Source organism: Megachile rotundata, chromosome 12 (genome assembly GCF_050947335.1).
Source record: "Megachile rotundata isolate GNS110a chromosome 12, iyMegRotu1, whole genome shotgun sequence".
NCBI classification, from domain to species: Eukaryota; Metazoa; Arthropoda; class Insecta; order Hymenoptera; family Megachilidae; genus Megachile; species Megachile rotundata.
This window is the reverse complement of record NC_134994.1, coordinates 11,556,981-11,577,303: the sequence shown is the minus strand read 5'-3', so window position 1 is coordinate 11,577,303 and position 20,323 is coordinate 11,556,981. Positions and strand designations below refer to the sequence as shown.

At 41.7% G+C, this 20,323-nt stretch overlaps 1 protein-coding gene across 4 annotated transcripts in view; it reads right to left on the bottom strand.

Moving 5' to 3' along the window:
- Scgdelta (sarcoglycan delta) overlaps positions 1-20,323 on the bottom strand; it is a 289,022-nt gene that overhangs the window by 185,365 nt on the left and 83,334 nt on the right. Inside the window, exon 2 of one of the 4 annotated variants that reach the window (XM_076537980.1) lies at positions 15,907-16,158. The exons of the other annotated variants lie outside the window; for them this stretch is intronic. The gene's annotated coding sequence lies outside the window, so the exon portion shown is untranslated. The remainder of the gene's footprint in view (positions 1-15,906; positions 16,159-20,323) is intronic. 4 annotated transcript variants of the gene reach the window in all.

Below are 20,323 nucleotides of genomic sequence, written 5' to 3'. Positions count from 1 at the left end.
ACATACCAAAGTATTTTCGCATTTGAAGCTTGGTGTAAGTCAAAAAAACCGAGGTGTATGCACATTTTTCGGGCGTAGAAGTTGTTAAGTAATTCGTAGTCGGCGTTTACCGAGCGGGCATCGGTATTTCGTCGCGGCGGACAAAGTGGCAGTTGCAAAACGGCGTGCCTAGCAATTGCAGTTGCAGTTTTCATGCAATTTGTATTACAGCCGCACGAGTGCTCGGTAATTCGATGCCGTACGCGCGTGCACGCTTGTACGTAACGCTCGCTAATGAGGCTACAGAACGTACCACGTTGCTAACGAATAGTTAATACGTGTAAAGCGACGTCGAAACTCGTGCAAACGAGGCAAACTCCTGTCGTGGAACGGTCGATCGTGCAAGAAAATTCGGCCTGTTAGCCAGTACTGCGATTAATTAAGGAAAAATTGTGTCAATGTCTTTTTTGTGTTGTTACAGTTTGTTCTGCTTGATGTATCATAATAATTATGGTTAGCGAAGTTAGTATTGTTAGTTATCTTTTATTATGCACGTAAGTTAGAATCTGTACTTCTACATCTAGATCTGTACAATTCTGAATTCGTAGTTTTGGGAATTTCTGTATTCATAGATTTCTAGATTGATAAATAGATTTAAGTCTAGATTACTGTATGTGTAGGTTTCTAGATCTTTAAATCTGGAATGTGGAGATGTAGAATGCAGAATGTAGAATTATATATATTTTCAGACTTTTATATTCCAGATTTCGATATCTTCACGTCACCTATACACCCCAGATATACACACCATCACCATATCTAGTAACACCACTAGATCCACATGTCCTCATATGCTCACATATCCAAATCTCTATTTTCGAAGATACTTGTGTTCTTCAATTTTTAAGCCACCAGATCCACATGTCCTCACATACTCACATATTTTCCAAGATACCTACATCTTCAAATTTCTGTCATCATATTCACATGTCCTCACATGCTCACATATCCACATCTCTATTTTCGAAGATATCTACATTTTCAAATTTCTTTTTCACCATATCCACATGTCCTTACATGCTCACATATCCAGATCTCTATTTTCCAAGATATCTACATTTTCAAATTTCTTTTTCACCATATCCACATGTCCTTACATGCTCACATATCCAGATCTCTATTTTCCAAGATACACACATCCTCAAATTTCTATGTCACCATATCCACATGTCCTCACATGCTCACATCTCTATTTTCCAAAATACACACATCCTCAAATTTCTATGTCATCACATCCACATGTCCTCACATGCTCACATATCCACATCTCTATTTCCGAAGATATCTACATCCTCAAATTTCTATATAAACATATCCACATGTCCTCACATGATCACATATCCACATCTCTATTTCCGAAGATATTTACATCCTCAAATTTCTATATCACCATATCGACATGTCCTCACATGCTCACATATCCACATCTTTATTTTCGAAGATATCTACATCTTCAAATTTCTTTGTCACCATATCCACATGTCCTCACATGCTCACATATCCATATCTCTATTTTCCAAAATACACACATCCTCAAATTTCTTTGTCACCATATACACATGTCCTCACATGCTCACATATCCACATCTCTATTTTCAAAGATATCTACATCTTCAAATTTCTTTGTCACCATATCCACATGTCCTCACATGCTCACATATCCAGATCTCTATTTTCAGATCCACGAAAACCTGTATTTTTCAAAAGATGCAATACCCTCACATCCCCTTACCACTAAATGACCCTGAATCTCCCCAGACCATTATATCTCCGTAACAGTTTCGCTACGGCGGGTGAAAATAATCTGACAAACAAGGCTAATCGGTGGAATAAATAAAGGGGAGGCGCAAAACCGGAAGTCGACAATGGAGTTACCGCCGACGTTTAATTATCGATTCGGCACGCTGTATTAAACGCGGCTCCTACCGCTGCCCGTGCACGTGAAATAATTAGTTGCACCGCTATTAATTGAAAAGCAAGCAAATGTAATTAATACAATTATTTCGCAAGAACATAACCGAACTTATAATCCCGGTAAGGTAGTATCCGAACGAAAACAGTTACCGGACATAACTGATTAATTAGCAATTGTTGACGTTAATTGTCCGAGTGATTTGACGTAACGTAAATGAACAGAGAGAAAAGGAAAGACAAAAAGAATTTTAACAGCTGTGATATCGATTAACGATTCGCAGGAATTAACGGTTTTTGGCAGAGAAATTGTGCGGATCGATTCATCGCTTATGTATCGGCTTACAAGGAGAACTCGGACGCAATGAGTCACGGTGCGTGCAATCGTACTCGGATTGCGAGAATCGCCCGAATTGAGTAATCGTCTGGAATTCGATCTTGCGAAATCACGGAATTCAATCGCGAATTCAGTCGTATAGAATTCAAGCCCAATTACGCGGAATTCGATAGCGCCGAAATCAATCACGTAGAATTCATTCGCGTCGAATTCAATTACGTGGAATTCGCAGCGAATTCAATTTAAAGTTCAATCGCGCGAAAATCGTATGAAATTCGATTGTACACAATTCAACGTCGAATTCAATCTTGACGAATACATCGACTACTATTTCAGAGTTAAAATTCTTCAGAGTCCGTCGATGACTTTCCATCAATTTCTGACGAAGATTAGAGTACTTAAAAAACTCTATTTCACGGAAAATGACTGCTCGATTACAGCCAATGTTTCACGGTATATTTACGCTCGTTATCCCCTATAATTTCACGATAAAACCTCTTAAAGAACCACTAGTCCTGACCTCTCCTTATTACTTAAGTACTCGAGGCTCGTAATTGCGCGTAATTACAACGTGTACGCTACATCTCCTTTCTAAAAATTTCCTCGCTAAAACGTCGCTTTTCCTGGCCACGTCAAGCTACCAGTTATTTGTGCGGAAATAAACGATGAAAATAATGCCCGCGGCGACAGGGGATGGAAGTACAAAGAAGGACCAGCAAAGCCGTTAAAAGAGAAACGAAAAAAGGTGCATGTAAGCATACGACTGTAAGGGGAAACGAGGGTTGTGAACGGAGGACAGAGAAGCAAAGGACGGACGTATAATAAACAGCTTAGAGGTACAAACAGAGACAAAGACGGCTGCCGTATCGAGACAAGATGAAAACGACTGGGTTGGAAAATAATTTGGTAGCAAACGCGCACAAAGAAAAGGGAGTGGAATATAGCAGAGGTCGGTTATCCCACCTGTAATTAATTCCTGTTGCACGCCACCCGGAGATGAACCTGCCCGATTGTGGCTTAACGCGACGCGTGAGCTTAAACGACTTGCGATACGAGAGCTTGAATGACCAGCAAGCGTTTCTACTGTTGCGAACAACGGCGAATAAATTCCTCGAATCTTTTCGATCACTTACGTTGCCGCTAAGTGCTTTTACAACCTTTTATTCTTCAAAATTACCTTTCATTTATTTCATTTATGTTGCTATTTAGTACGAACTTGCTGGATAATTACCTACATGTCGTAGATATGGCTTGCTAACTACGATTAATAAATTCTTCAAATCTTTTCGATCTATTCTAAATATTCGCATGTACTGTTTACGAATATAACCTACAAGGTTGTGTATTTTTAGGTTATGTGTTTTGTACCGCGGTGATTAATTATATATAACTGATTCGTGCTCAAGTAATGACTTACTACGTGTAATACAGTCATTCTTAATGTCGTTACTCTGCGGTCGTTAATATACAATAGGAGATAGGAACATGTGGAGATTCAACGCATAGAGAAAGTAACGTGTGTAGATCCAGCGCGTTAGGATTGTAACGTGTGGAGATCCAACGCATAGAGAAAGTAACGTGTGGAGATCCAACGCATAGAGAGAATAACGTGTGGAGATCCAACGCATAGAGAGAGTAACGTGTGGAGATCCAGCACGTACAGATAGTAACGCATGGAGATACGGCGCGTGCAAATATAGCGCGTAGAAATACTAACGCATGGAGATTCAGCGCGTAGAGATACTAACGCGTGGGGATAGTAACGCGTGGGAATACAGCGCGTAGAGATACTAACGCGTGGAGATCCAGCGCGTGGAGATCCAGCGCGTGGAGATACTAACGCGTGGGGATAGTAACGCGTGGGGATACAGTGCGTGGAAATACAGCGCGTAGAAATACTAATGCGTGGAGATCCAGCGCGTGGGGATAGTAACGCGTGCGGATACAGCGCGTGGAAATACAGCGCGTAGAAATACTAATGCGTGGGGATAGTAACGCGTGTGGATACAGTGCGTGGAAATACAACGCATAGAAATACTAATGCGTGGACATCCAGCGCGTGGAGATACTAACGCGTTGGGATAGTAACGTGTGGAAATATAGCGCGTGGAGATACTAACGCGTGGGGATAGTAACGCGTGGAAATATAGCGCGTGGAGATACTAACGCGTGGGGATACCAACGCATAGCGATTCTACGCGTTGCGTTACCACACGTAGAAATTCTAACGCATGGAAATACGAACACGTGGTAATACTACATGTGACAATACAGCGCGTGGAGATACAGCGCATGGAGATACCAACAGTAACAACGTGGAGATACAACGTAACGACTAACTACGTGTAATACCCTTATTCTTAACATACAACCCTTAATATACAATATATCAAACACTTTGCATAATAAATATCTTTACACATGTATGCAAAATAATATAATAAATACGAGTCTCCAATACAACCCTGTTAATAAATTACGTCAATATAGAAAAGAATTGAAGAATTTGATAAAGTTTATTTATCGGAACGATAAAAGTTACACACACAGTAGATGCAGCACCGTCGAAAATACTGTTTCGGATTCGAGCGAGCAAACAACATTTCCGAGCGAAGCGGATTTAAAAGCGCATTTCATTTATGCACGAGGACATTGCACTTTCAGTCAATTTAGAACAATCCCGGATAATTTTCGTATTTGTGCAATGAGAAACGAATTTATTTATTTTAACTGAGCACTCTCTGCACGCTTCATGATTATCCAGCGACAACAAGCACTGTGGTTACGGCTTCTCTCGCCGTTGATCTTTAATACATTTGTTGCCAGCATTGTATTATCTACCTGTATTTTTTTAGATAGAGTATCATAATTTTTCACGCGTCTCTTTTTACAGACTCATACATAAACGAGGCAAATTTATTTGATACTTCCAATGACGCTAATTAACGTTTTCATTAATTTCTCTATCGTTAATTATTGGACTATATTATATTCGAGCTGTCAGTCACCGGTGACCACCGCAACCTCAACGTTTTAACACGCACATAATTAGCGAGAATATTCGAGAGCATATTTTACGTTTGCCCAGGTAAAGTGCAAAGTAACAGTTGAATCCCTGTGGCAGACATTTGTAATTTTTAGAATAACTTTAGATTTCTTCGCTGCATTATTCTTTGACCAAATGAAATGCACAGCAGAGGCCGGTTAATTACGGATGATACCGTGCTCAACATTCAAGTTCATAAACGCAGACAAATATCTTCTCGCCGGCGATCCCGGGAAATTTGAAACAAAGCTGCAAATGGAAATAAAATAGCATGATTCTCCCTTTTGTACCAGAAATTCTACTGCACTCTGTACATTCTCTGGTATCGCACAAAGGGTTAAAATATAGTGGAAAGCCCCGGTTTCTGTTTCGGAACGACGTTCTGCTCCTGGAGAAGAATCGTTAAGTGTTGACCCAGATAACGCGGCGGTCGCTAATTGTTCTGCTCGACCGGCCGAACAACCGGAAATTAATAACGACGATTACAACGGTGGGCGTGTTCTCTTTAAGGGCGCGTATTTCCCGTAGCTCGGTTCGTCCGAATCGGGGGATATGAATTCGTAAAATGAATCGCTATTTGTAGCCGGTCCGTGTTGGCGGCGTAAGTTCGAGCTGTACGGAACCGAGCCGAGTCGAGAGCCAGTAACGAGGTAATTGCTAAAGTTTATCTCGGAGAAGACAGCAAAAATTAATTACAGGCGAATAGCTCGACGTTCACGCTTCAACGTTGCCTTACTTTCTCTCGTTGTTCGTTACAATCCAACACCGTCAAGCATTTACTCTCAGACAACCTTCTCGCGTTACCATCGAAACTGCTCGAAAATTTCAACAGAAAAATATTCTACCTTACAATACATTCCATGATATTATACGTTTATGACACTATCACAGATTTCAAGGTTTAACTCACTGGATAGTGTAACTTGAATTCTCTAGCAAAATTTTTATTACAAAAGGTGGTTAGGTTAGGTTAAGCACCATCAAAGGTGGTTAGGTTAGGTTAAGCACCATCAAAGGTGGTTAGGTTAGATTAAGTATCATCAAAGGTGGTTAGGTTAGGTTAAGCACCTTCAAAGGTGGTTAGGTTTGGTTAAGCATCATCAAAGGTGGTTAGGTTAGATTAAGCACCATCAAAGGAGGTTAGGTTAGATTAAGCACCATCAAAGGTGGTTAGGTTAGGTTACTTTTAATCGTTCTATATAATAGGTACAAGAACTGATGTATAACAGGAGTTATCTAATTTTGATTAACTTTACAAAAAATGTCGATCTTGATTATAATAGTACTGTGACATGATGAATGTCACATATGATATGTTCATATCTGAACAGTCTATGAATAACAGTAAACGTTACTAAATTTTGAAACATGATTATTAACTTGCATCTACTAAAAAGTATAAAATTGATTGCAGTAAGGCAAAGGTTTACTAACGCGTGGAGATGCAGCGCGTGGAGTTCCAGAGCGTGCAAATGCAGCGCGTAGAGATAGGAACGTGTGGAAATCCAGCGCGTAGAGATACTAACGCATGGAAATACAACGCGTGGAAATACAGCGCGTGGAAATACTAACGCGTAGAGATACGGCGCGTGGAAGTACAGCGCATGGAGATCCAGCACGGGGAGATACTAACGCGTGGAGGTAGTAACGCGTGGAAGTAGTGACGCGTGGAGATACTAACGCGTGGAGATACTGATGCGTAGAGATACTGGCGCGTGGAGGTACTAACGCGTGAAGATACTAACGCATGGAGCTACTAACGCGTGGAGATACTGACGCGTGGAGATACTATCGCGTGGAGATACTAACGCGTGAAGATACTAACGCGTGGAGCTACTAACACGTGGAGATACTAACGCATGGAGGACCAACGCGTGGAGATACTAACGCGTAGAGCTACTAACGCGTGGAGATACTAACGCGTGGAGGACCAACGCGTGAAGATACTAACGCGTGGAGATACTAACGCATGGAGGACCAACGCGTGGAGATACTAACGCGTGGAGCTATTAACACGTGGAGATACTAACGCGTGGAGGACCAACGCGTGAAGATACTAACGCGTGGAGCTACTAACGCGTGGAGATACTAACGCGTGGAGCTACTAACGCGTGGAGATACTAACGCGTGGAGGACCAACGCGTGGAGATACTAACGCGTGGAGATACAGAGCGTGGAAATGCAGCTCATGGAGATATAGCGCGTGGAGATACTAAAGTGTGGAGAACCAACGCGTGGGGATACTAACGCTTGGAGATACTAACGCGTGAAGGACCAACGCGTGGAGATACTAACGCGTGGAGATACTAACGCTTGGAGATACTAACGCGTTAGATAATAACACGTGGAGAACCATCGCGTGCAGATACAGAACGTGGAGATGCAGCGCATGGAGATATATCGCGTGGAGATTTAGCGCATATAAATGATAGTACTATAAATAATATTACCCTATAAACCTACGTAAGACAAAGTTTTGCATAAAATGTTAACCTTGATTAATACTATGAAATGACTATTCTTCAGATCTCAACATCTATGAGTGACTATGAATAACCACAAACGTCCCTAAATTTTGAAACACGATTATTAATTCCCAAGTCGTGAATGTTAGATCGAAAATTGATAGCGCCAGCGTTAAGAAGACAAAGTTTCATTAAAGAACGATTAAATGTCGCAAAACGAGGTGGAAAGTTTCTTGCGGGAGATCCAGCAAAAGCGGGTTCTTCAATAAATTGCGATCGCAACGATGCGTGCGCCTCGCGTCAAACTAATTGCCGACGTTTTAATAGCGGCGGTTTGCGCGGTTGGTTCGCATAATTGCAACATTGTGAGTTGTGTAGGTGGCACATACGAGAAGTACTTAAGCCCGCGGCCGCCTTCCACGGTCGAGAGTCTGGTAATTGCCTTAATTACGACCGAGTCCGACTTACCCGCTTATGCGCGTCGCAAAATCTTGCTTCTTTATTCCCCGTTTTTTCCCTTTCCACTTTCTTTCCTGGTTATTTCGTTTTCTCCTGGCCGACCGTGTGACGACAGCGTCAAAGGCGCGAAACAATTTACCGTCGAAATGTTTGCGAATCTTGAAACGCGTGTTCTTTCTCCGCGGGTCAAAGAACGAGTACGTGTGTGTAACCTTTCAGCCTTTCGATCCCCACACATCGATTTTCAACGATTCAAGAATTTTCCCCCGTTTTGTTAATGAGACGCAGTCGTTGGAAATTATGTGGTCTTGCCCCTCGAGAAAAACCTGGTAATTCCAGCTGCAAAATGGAGTGAAACGTAAATTGTCTCTCCGCTATTTATGGATCTTTGTATCCTCCGGAAATTGAAACTTCGAGCACCGGACTTCTGCAGCGCGCCTTCAAAGTCTGTCTATACTTTAGCGTCGTTAGGACACTCGGAGTGTTGTATCGAAGAATAGAGTCCGTTCGAGCCGCGCAAATTGTGAACGGTTAAACGATCGACGACAGAAAAGTCGCGGGGAACTTCATCATTCGGGAACTACGGGAACGCGTTATCTTTGCCGGAAGAGCATTAGTCCGACGGAAGTGACAATTTCCGATCGCGAACGTTTCCGTCGATCGGCCGTTCGCATTCATCATCGCGTCGATCCATCATCTTGCCGGACTGAATTAACGGCTAACCACTTCTATCGGTGACTTCTATTGGCAAACACCGAATGAAAACGACGTTTCGTTCGAGTCCATTGCTCCGACCTTTTCCACGCTCTAACGAACTAGTTAACGCTACAAATTGCCACGAGCCAAATTCGATACGGACTCTAATATCCTATGAAACTTTTAATTCGCTCGACTGCTTTAATTCTCCGTAATCGACTCTTCAATTTAATACGGAGCAGTTAACACATGTCAAGTTTTTAAATTTATTATGGAGGAGAATTATTAATATTTTGTCAAAATGTGTTGGACATATGTGCACATATGTGAAGATAACGTACCATGCATTACATGGATAAAGCTGTATGTTCACAATGTGTGTTTTATTCATACATGTATGTATGTATGCATATATATATGTACATACAGTTTGGATGTATGTATGTATACATATGTATGTACATATGTGTATGCATATATGTATGCATGCATATATGTGTGTAGACATATGTATGTACATACATGAATGCATATATGTATGCATATATGTATGTGTTATATACATATGTTACATATATGTGTGTGTTTTATACATGTTACATATATGTATACATATGTGTGTACATATGTGTATGCATATATGTATGCATGCATATATGTGTCAAGACATATGTATGTACATATATGAATGCATATATGTATGCATATATGTATGTGTTATATACATATGTTACATATATGTGTGTGTTTTATACATGTTACATATATGTACGCATATGTATGTACACATATGTATGTATATATAAGTGTGAACATATATGTATGTGTTTTATACATGTGCTACATATATGTATGCATTATACGTTTGAACATGTATGTATGCATATGTGTATGTACGTATATGTATCTGCATATGTGTATAATCATTTTGTGTGCCAGAATAAAATTTTCAGTCCGTAATTCCGCAATTAAATTACAAATATTAATCCATGATAATTAAACAGCGAGTTTTTATGAACTCCATCAAAGTCTGCAAAGTATAAAATGTATACAGTGTATACACGTATGAAGTGTAATAATTGTGTGGATTATAAATTATAGACGATGGTAATGTAAGAGGTATTCTTTCAAAAGGACAGAAAATCCTACTAAAACGGAAGACTTGTAAATGGCAAGGTGAAAATGCAGGAAAGTTTATTCGCAAGAAGATGGCGTCATAAACAAGACCGAATCGCAGTTCTCGACACGTGTCCTCCGGACGAAGTTGCGACTTTTCCGCGTAGCACATTCCGCGATTCGGAATAGTGGAACACAGAGGAAGCGATCGAACAAATTATTTTCGAAAGTTTCCGACAACTTCGCGGAACCGTGGGCCGGAGTACCCGAGGGTACACGAAACCGTGACATGTTCGAAAAACACCCGCGGGACCGTGGAAACCCAGTTCCTCGCGGACGAACTTTTACTCGCGACTGGATTATATAATCAGCTGTACGCATAATTATCTTTTAAACTTAAGACACGTAATTTCTTGGATCTGATTCTTTGGTAAGAAAAGATTCTTACAATTCCGCTTACCATGTTCATTAAAATTGTCTACAAAAACTTCTCTGGTTTTAATACAAATTTTTTATGAAATAGTTTTTCTTTAATTTTATCTTCCACTTAATTTGATTGAAAGCTCACTTAATTTCACTTAATTTGACACATCATATTGAAATGTTATATTTGAAAGGAAGAATGGTGTTCAAAAATCAACGAGGGTGTGTAAGTAGTAAAATTATCCGGGCTCGAAGTTCGTAATGCAAGTGCGATTCTGTGTATGGGGTCCACTCGGAGCCAAGTCGTTATTAGCATACCAGTTTCGCGTGTACGACCACTATGGGCACGTACACACTAAGGACACCAGCCACACGTCTCAACTTGCTGGAACACGCACCTATGCACCTATGGGGACCCATAACTGCCTAATAACGTCTCATTCCTTATATCAGGCTTGCCGCTAACAATTGCAAAACTTTACCATCGGTAACCAGCCGAATTTGCATCTTTTCGAATGTAGCTTTTCAGTGTCGCTATGAAGACAAATCAGGGAACCTTCATATATTTGCAATCGTGAAAAGTATTCGTATTCACCGTATGTACGAACAGATTATAGTAAAAGTTGTATATTACTATAGTAAAAAACAGATATTTCAAAAGTTTGGTGTACTTGTTAGAGGATGATTCTGAGTGTGGAAGCCACAGAGTGTGGATTGAGACTTGTGCAGAAGGATAATTTTAATATACTTGCCACTGATGAATTTTTGATTAAGTCTCAATGTTAGATAATGTAGTTTCAAAATCTTAGAATACTATTCCAATTATTCTAGGTCTCGAAGTGTCAAAGTTTCAAAGTTTCGCAGTACAAAAGTCCATACGTTCCAACGTTCTGGTGCTCCATTTCAGAATCTAACCGTCCAATATTTCAATGTCCTGAAGTCGCAACGTCTCAAAATCTCAACGTCCTGAATATTTGATGCTTCAGAATTCTAACATTTCGAAATCTCAACCTTTCAATTGCTGAATGTTCTTAATTCTGAACGACCCAAGGTTCTTACGTTCTCAGTACTTCACACCCCAAATTCTCAACGTCTCAAGGTTCCACGTCCTAAAGTCTTAACGTCCCAAATTTCTCAATGTTCCAAACTCTCAACGCATCGAACACTTCACACTCTAAATTCTCAACATCCCAAGGTTCCATGTCCCAAAATCTCAAAATCCCAAGGTTCCATGTCCCAAAATCTCAACGTCCCCAAATTCTCAATGTTCCAATCTCTCAACGCCCCGAGTACTTCACACCCCAAATTCTCAACGTCCCAAGGTCCCACGCCTCAAAATCTCTACGCCCCCAATTTCTCAATGTTCCAAACTCTCAACGCATCGAACACTTCACACCCTAAATTCTCAACGTCCCAAGGTCCCACGTTCAAAAATTTCAACGTCCCTAAATTCTCAAGGTTCCAAACTCTCAACGCACCGAATACTTGACATCCCAAATTCTCAACGTCCCAAGGTCCCACATCCCAAAATCTCTACGTTCCCAAATTCTCAACGTCCCAAGGTCCCACGTCTCAAAATCTCTACGCCTCCAATTTCTCAGGGTTCCAAACTCTCAACGCATCGAACACTTCACACCCTAAATTCTCAACGTCCCAAGGTCCCACGTCTCAAAATCTCTACGCCCCCAATTTCTCAATGTTCCAAACTCTCAACGCATCGAACACTTCACACCCTAAATTCTCAACGTCCCAAGGTCCCACGTCTCAAAATCTCTACGCCCCCAATTTCTCAATGTTCCAAACTCTCAACGCATCGAACACTTCACACCCTAAATTCTCAACGTCCCAAGGTCCCACGTTCAAAAATTTCAACGTCCCCAAATTCTCAATGTTCCAATCTCTCAACGCCCCGAGTACTTCACACCCCAAATTCTCAACGTCCCAAGGTCCCACATCCCAAAATCTCTACGTTCCCAAATTCTCAACGTCCCAAGGTCCCACGTCTCAAAATCTCTACGCCTCCAATTTCTCAGGGTTCCAAACTCTCAACGCCCCGAATACTTCACACCCCAAACTCTCAACGTCCCAAGGTCCCAACATCCCAAATACCTCACATCCCAAGATCCCACGTCCCAAAATCTCTACGTTCCCAAATTCTTAAGGTTCCAAACTCTCAACGCCCCGAAATTTAATATCCCAAACTCTCAACGTCCCAAGGTCCCAACATCCCAAATACCTCACATCCCAAGATCCCACGTCCCAAAATCTCTACGTCCTCAAATTCTCAATGTTCCAACCTCTCAATGTTCCTAACCTAACCCAATACCTCAATGTCCCAAAATTCCACTATCCCAAAATTCCAATATCCCAACTTTCCAACGCGCCAAAATCCCAAAGTCCCAAAATTGCAAAATTTCAATTTCCTACAAACTTACCCCACACCTTCGCACCCCAGAAAATTACCTAAACTATCTACCTAAATCTACCTCCATCTAATTCTCAATCTTTCCTCCAGACACCCATCAAAGACTCGCAACCCAGCGGTTAAACACCGAACATTGTCAAAACCGCAAGATAAAGCCAACATCGCAGCAAATGGAGAGCATAGAAGCTCGGAACCAAAATAGTGAATAACCGATCCAAGTAAGGATAGACACCGTTGAAATTGGGTTAAGACGGCACCTTTGGGAACAATTTTGGATTATCCGGCACATGTTACCCGGTTACATTTCCTGTTACCTTATGACCTGCTGCTTCCAACGTTCGATTCACGGATCGACGTCACGAATAACTCGACGGATGACATCCGGTGGGATACACATCGCCAGGCAAACAAAAGGAAAAGAAATTTTTTGATTTATGGTGGAGACTGATTTATAGCGCGGTCTTTTGTTTCGTTCTTGGCGTTGAATCGATGAAAAAATACGCTTTCATGAAATTGTCTCGTTGTTAAATTAGCTGATTTGTACAGAGGTAATGTATTTATTTCCTTTTGACTCTTGAGGTAGAGAAGAAATCGATGAAAAAATACGCTTTCATGAAATTGTCGCGTTGTTAAATTAGCTGATTTGTACAGAGGTAATGCATTTATTTCCTTTTGACTATTGAGATAGAGAACAAATGTATGAAGATCGCGTTGAATATCTTGATAAATTATATTTTTAATGACAGTATATTCTCGTGTTAATAATACACGTGTATTTTATAATATATGTGTAATGTACGTAGACATATAATTTTAATCTGACCCGCGCGAAAGGAGTGTTCATTAGCGTCTAAACGGCAGAAAATGAGTTAAATATCTCGATTACAAAATGGAGGACGAGCTAACATCCGCATTGAATTTCGCAAACTACGAATGCGACGGAATTGTTTAATTGGCTTTCTCGAAGAAAGGCAAAGTCACCCGAAACCCAGACAAAACATTTCACCTTTAATAAGGCGGCAGATATTCCCACAGAGAGAAGCGATGAGAGACGTTCGTACTTGTACAAGCATAAAATGTACGCATACTCGAGTAAGTAAAACGAGTCCGACAAGGAGCAAAAGCGAAGAAAGTCTGTCTGAAGGTGCACCCTGTATAACTCAACCCTCGGTTTGTGCTTCTAGTGAACTCACGAAGTTGGCCAGCCTTGGAGACACGGAGAAGGGAACGGCATGCTGGTGGGATGAGTTTGCTAAATGCGTCGAGCGAACCTATGCATGCTAATGCCTATCTTACGGGCTTGCAACCTCCAAGCTTTACGACATATGAACCTGTGGATCCGTGGTCCACGGCCAATCGCGTACCTTCATCCCTTCCAAACTAGTCTCCTGTTCCGTGGCTTCTTTTGCTGGTCAAAGAAGCCGACCTTTTACCCCTGATATTGAACGATGCCCATTTGCATTAAATAGCTGCGCTTGGATTAGTTCACGTATTGACTTCCGCAATAATTACGGGCAAAACGGTAGTGGTAGTTCAGACACGTATTATATTGTGCTCTACGCTTGAAACGAGTAATACGAGCTAACAAACTTGTTTGGACCATCCAATGTATTATATATGAACGCTTGTTATATGCATTTAGGTGGTTAGGTTAGAGGTCTTTAGTAGGGTTAGGGTTTCTAGATTTAGATTGTTTGATGTACTCTTTGAGTTCTTCGTAGGAAAATGACTGAGTTCTGGGATGTTTTTGGAGATCACTTATGAAGACCATGAAGTATTTTCAAACTCTCAATTTTTTAAGATCCCAAATTGCAAAAGACCAGAAATACTTGCTAACTAGCAAGTCCTTTTTCTGGAGATGAAAGTCTCTAAATTTGTACATTCCCAAATACTGGACTCACATAACTCTTCAAGGTCCCAAATATGGAACTCACTTAAATTCAAAAGATCTGAGATTCTGAATTCTCAAAAATCCCCAAATCTTCCATTCTCCAATTTCCTAAATTCCGAACTCATCTGAAGCCCCAGATCCCCAAATTCCCACCTCACAAAAATTCCCAAATCTCCCAAACCCCACCTTCCTAAATTCCGAACTCATCCGACCCCCCACATCCCTAAATTCCCACCTCACAAAAATCCCCAAATCTCCCAAACCCCACCTTCCTAAATTCCAAACTCACCTCAACCCCCAGATCTCCAAATTCCCACCTCACAAAAATTCCCAAATATCCCAAACCCCACCTTCCTAAATTCCGAACTCATCCGAGCCCCCACATCCCTAAATTCCCACCTCACAAAAATCCCCAAATCTCCTAAACCCCACCTTCCTAAATTCCAAACTCACCTCAACCCCCAGATCTCCAAATTCCCACCTCACAAAAATTCCCAAATCTCCCAAACCCCACCTTCCTAGCTTCCAAACTCACCTCAACCCCCAGATCTCCAAATTCCCGCCTCACAAAAATTCCCAAATCTCCCAAACCCCACCTTCCTAGCTTCCAAACTCACCTCAACCCCCAGATCCCCAAATTCCCACCTCACAAAAATTCCCAAATCCTCCAATCCTCACTTCCCAAATCCCAAATTCATCTAAACCCCGCTACCCAAATTCCGAACTCCCCTAAATCATCCACTCTCCAACTTCCCAGATCACCTCCCGAAAATCTGCATAGACTCCAGAGCCCCTTTAAGATCCCAGATTCCGAAGTAACATAATCAACGTTCCAAAACGTTCGCAATAAGGAAAATTGAACTACGTGACGATGAAAAGTTGTGATAAAGATAGCATAGAAGGTATATCATTCAACGAGTATCGAGTAGCAAAAAGTCGACGGGATCGATTCGAACGATCGAATAATCATGCGGCAATCGTGGAGTGAAGTTTAAGGGGGTTGCATTATTTAAAAGAGGATTCGCTACGCTATGGTGCGTGTGTACGGCTATCTAGTGAGAGGAGGTTGATCGATAAAAGAACATGGAATCGTGTTACCTTATTCCGTCGTTCCTCGTTCCGCAGAAGCGGCCGGAAGTACACGGTTGGTAGTGAATTTTGAAACGGCTGGATAGTCGGTATAAGTAATGCGAAGAGGGGTTCACGATAACCAGTGGTATTCTCGTAAGCCGGATTAAACGGATTAAGCGGCTGTCTTCGTCCGGCTGGTTCCTTATGCTCACGCACGGGGTTTCGAGTTACACGTTAAGGATCATCCCTTACATCCAAAAGGGCGTTTGCGAGTCACAACTAGTTAAGAAAAGCAGAAAAAAAGATACAGCTGTAAGATACGTATTGTTTGGTTAACTTACAAATTAAATTAAAATGATAAATTGCTCCCTGCATTCTGAAACCAAAATCCATTTACATTTTCACATTTAACTCGAAATAAAAAATAATGTACCTAAATATTTATTGTTAGACGCAACAAAAATTATACATATGATACACTATACTGTATATTTAGATTCAATGTACGATACTTCTTTGATAGGCTTTCATTTCTTTGTCGCGAAATGTACTCCTAACCTATAACATTGCTGTAGTCACATTTTAGGTTATGTAACGCATAACACATGTAGTCGAAAAATGATCTTTTATAATAGATAGGAGGTAGCACATAATCTAAGGACTCTCAAAGATGTACCTATTGTTTGCATGTTTCTAAAAAATAAAAATCAAAAAATAATGAAATTGTTCGCACATATTTTTGTTTCCAAAAGTCTTTTCATATAAATACTTAATTTTTGACGAGGACCATAAAGGACTCTCAAAAATGTACCTATTATTTGCATGTTTCTAAAAAATCAAAATAAAAAAATAATAAAATTGTTCGCACATGTTTTTTTTTCCAAAAGTCTTTTCATATAAATACTTCATTTTTGACGAGGAACATAAAGGACTCAAAGATGTACCTATTATTTGCATGTTCTTAAAAAATAAAAATCAAAAAATAATAAAACTGTTCGCACATGTTTTTGTTTCCAAAAGTCTTTATATATAAATACCGATTTTGTGACGAGGAACATATTTTTTGTAAAAAGAATAAAAAGATTGCACTTATGTTCGGAGTACGACCATCTTGCTCCAATTTCATCTGTACGAAACTAGTGGAGCGAGTATTCGTTAGGCGATATTAAATACAAGAGATCGCACAGTGAAAATTTATTACGAAAACGATTCCACGAATTCCGTTTTCAGATAGTGCACGTACTTTTATTATGCCGATGGTTTCATTATTAATAACGAAACATCGAGGTATTTAGCTGCAAAGATAAAAGAACGAGGAAGGCACGTTTCGGTAGTTAATTTTCAACGAGAGGAATGTCGAAGATGAGCCCGGGACCTTTCTTACGATCGTTTCCACGCTCTCTTTTCGTCTACGTGAGAAGATTTCAGTTTTCCTCGATTTACATCTCGCGATCTACGTTCCGGTCAAAAGATTTCCAAAGGGCGTCTCTTTTCTGCCTCGAAGTACCGAGAATTAACGTTTCGCAATTAAAGATCCAACGTCGGATCGATGATTCGGTCGAAGACCGCTTAAACGTGGCTCGACGGTCTTCTGTTCTATTTTAGTCAATTTGTCCGCGGGAAACCGTATCCGATTGTTCGCCACCGTCTGCGGAATCTCTTCGTTTCATAAAATATTTATCAGAAGTTCTCGGAATGTACTTGATATTCACCGGGCGATGCCGTTATTAAACGAGACGTTTTTACACCGCACGTTCCTCCTCTATCACCCCGGGATGAACCTCGACGATGCTAATAAAAAGATAATAAATACCTGAGCGCAGAACTCGGAGAGAGGAAAGTTTTTTCCCGAGGTAAGTTTGCTTTTAGAAAAACTGCCAACTCTCGATCTTTCGTTGTCACACCCTGACGTAACTAAGATTTGTCCGGAGAGCATCAACATTTCCAGCCAAATGCAACTTTCAAAATTTCTCATATCCAAGATCTTTCTCTCAGAAAAAAGTAAGCGATTCGAAATTCAGCCAGCTCGTATTTCAAGTTGACCGGCGATTGACAAATTCTCCCTACGAATCGACGACCCGATAATCTATTATCCTCCCGAGTAGAGCAGAATCGAGTTCTATCCGTTGCATCAGACTTGTTCCAGGTCCATTATTTTCTTCTTCGTTTAATCGATCCGGGTTCCGATTTAATCGTACATTGGCGCCTATCAGCCTTCGTCCTTCGGACTATCGTTTTCGTTCCGTCGATCGAGCAACGGACACCTGGCCATCGTAGTTTAAAAATCGAGACGTCCGCTCCGATCAATTCGACCAACCGATTTTCTTCGTGGCACGCGTTTCACCGATACGAAATTACAATTGCGACTCATAAATTATTTACGAACACACGGTTCGACTCGAAGCTCGCGAGGAAGGGGTAGAAACGTGGAAGGGTGGATCGTCGTGGATCGAGGGTGCTAGCCGGGTCAAATTGCAACAAATTAACCGCGTTAATCACCCCGCGATCCGACCAGACTTTTCCCGCCGTCGAAATAACCGGATGCCAGCGGACCGCCATTGACTGAGGCACAATTATTGACTCGGTCCGCCGTCCGAGGGAATCCCGCTGCTTTTTACGTTGAATAGCTATTCTAAATCGTTGTTATAGCCGGGCTCCCGTACGCTCGGTAGCGTTCTAGGCTCCCACCAGGGAAAATGTAGGGGAAGAAAGGACGAAATTTAGACATTTTCAATCGTACACGATCGAATCGCGCATTAACCCTGGCTACCATGTATTATTTTTCCCGCGTATTATTCCCTTCGTTTCTATTTTTTCCCCTACAGCATTTTCCCATTGTTGTTGTTTTAACCGATCGCTTTGTTTTAGTCGGTTCGCAACGCGGACTCGATATTAAATTCATAAATATGACCGGCGCTAGGTAATCGAGTAAACAAAAGAGAACAACGGGAGAACGAAAAGTTGGTCGTCCATAGTTTCCGGTGATTTGCGAGAAAAAAAAGTGCACCGTTTGGAAATCAATTGACGGCGTCGTACGAAACAATGAACAACGATATCTTTGTTTACCGTTGCACGTGTACAAAAGGACGAAAAAGTTGCAGCGATCAGTCTCCCCGCGCGGAAGGCTCTCGATAAACATTGCAAATTCGTCAAGCCATTGTTTAGCGTTATACGCGACGCTAAGTGCGTACGCTACTCACCTGGCCCGTTGAAACGTTAAACGTGTCCCGGTGCTAATGGTGCAGCTACATCAGACGTACTTTGCGCTTCCCTGTCATCTTAATATTTCACCGGTTACACCATACGGTACGCGACTTCGTGTATACTCCGATGCCAAAGCTGTTGGCACGATCGTTCGCTCTAGATCGCCGAACTGCTGCCAACCTGGCACAGCCTGTCTCGTCCGATACACGCCAGTGTCGGTAAAATTAACGATTAACGCGTTGTATGATTATCGATCCTGCTACGATGGGGATTTATCGTTGACCATCATTATAATTTGTAAGACTATATGGTGGGATTTGGGGGTGTTAGACTCTTGGGTTGAGTATTGATGAGTGGGGATGCTACTCGTAGAGATACAGCGCGTGGAGATATAGAGCGCGGAGATACAGCGCATCGAGATACACAGCGAGCAAATATGGCACGTAGAGATAGGAACAAATAGAGATCCAGCGCGTAGAAATAGTAACGCATAGAGATACAGCGCGTGGAGATATAGAGCGCGGAGATACAGCGCACCGAGATACAGAGCGTGCAAATACGGCACGTAGAGATAGGAACAAATAGAGATCCAACGCGTAGAAATAGTAACGCATAGAGATGCAGCGCGTGGAAATACAACGCGTAGAAATACTAACGCGTGGAGACACGGCGCGTGGAAATATAGAGCCTAAAGATACTAACGCGTGGGGATCCAGCGCGTGAAGAACCAATGCGTGGGGATAGTAACGCGTGGAAATATAGTGCGTGGGGATAGTAACGTGTGAAGATACAGTGCGTGGGGATAGTAACGCGTGAAGATACGGTGCGTGGGGATAGTAACGCGTGGAGTTTCAGTGCGTGGGGATAGTAACGCGTGGAGTTTCAGTGCATGGGGATAGTAACGCGTGGAGTTTCAGTGCGTGGGGATAGTAACGCGTGGAAATATAGTGCGTGGGGATAGTAACGCGTGAAGATACAGTGGGCGGGGATAGTAACGCGTAGAAATATAGTGCGTGGGGATAGTAACGCGTGGAAATATAGTGCGTGGGGATAGTAACACGTGGAAGTACAGTGAGTGGGGATAGTAACGCGTGGAGATGCAGAGCGTGGGGATAGTAACGCGTGGAATTTCAGTGCGTGGAGATACTAACGTCTGCAGATACTAACGCGTGGAGATACTATCGCGTGGAGAACCAGCGCGTGGAAGTACAGCGCATGGTGTAGAAGACAGATAATAAAT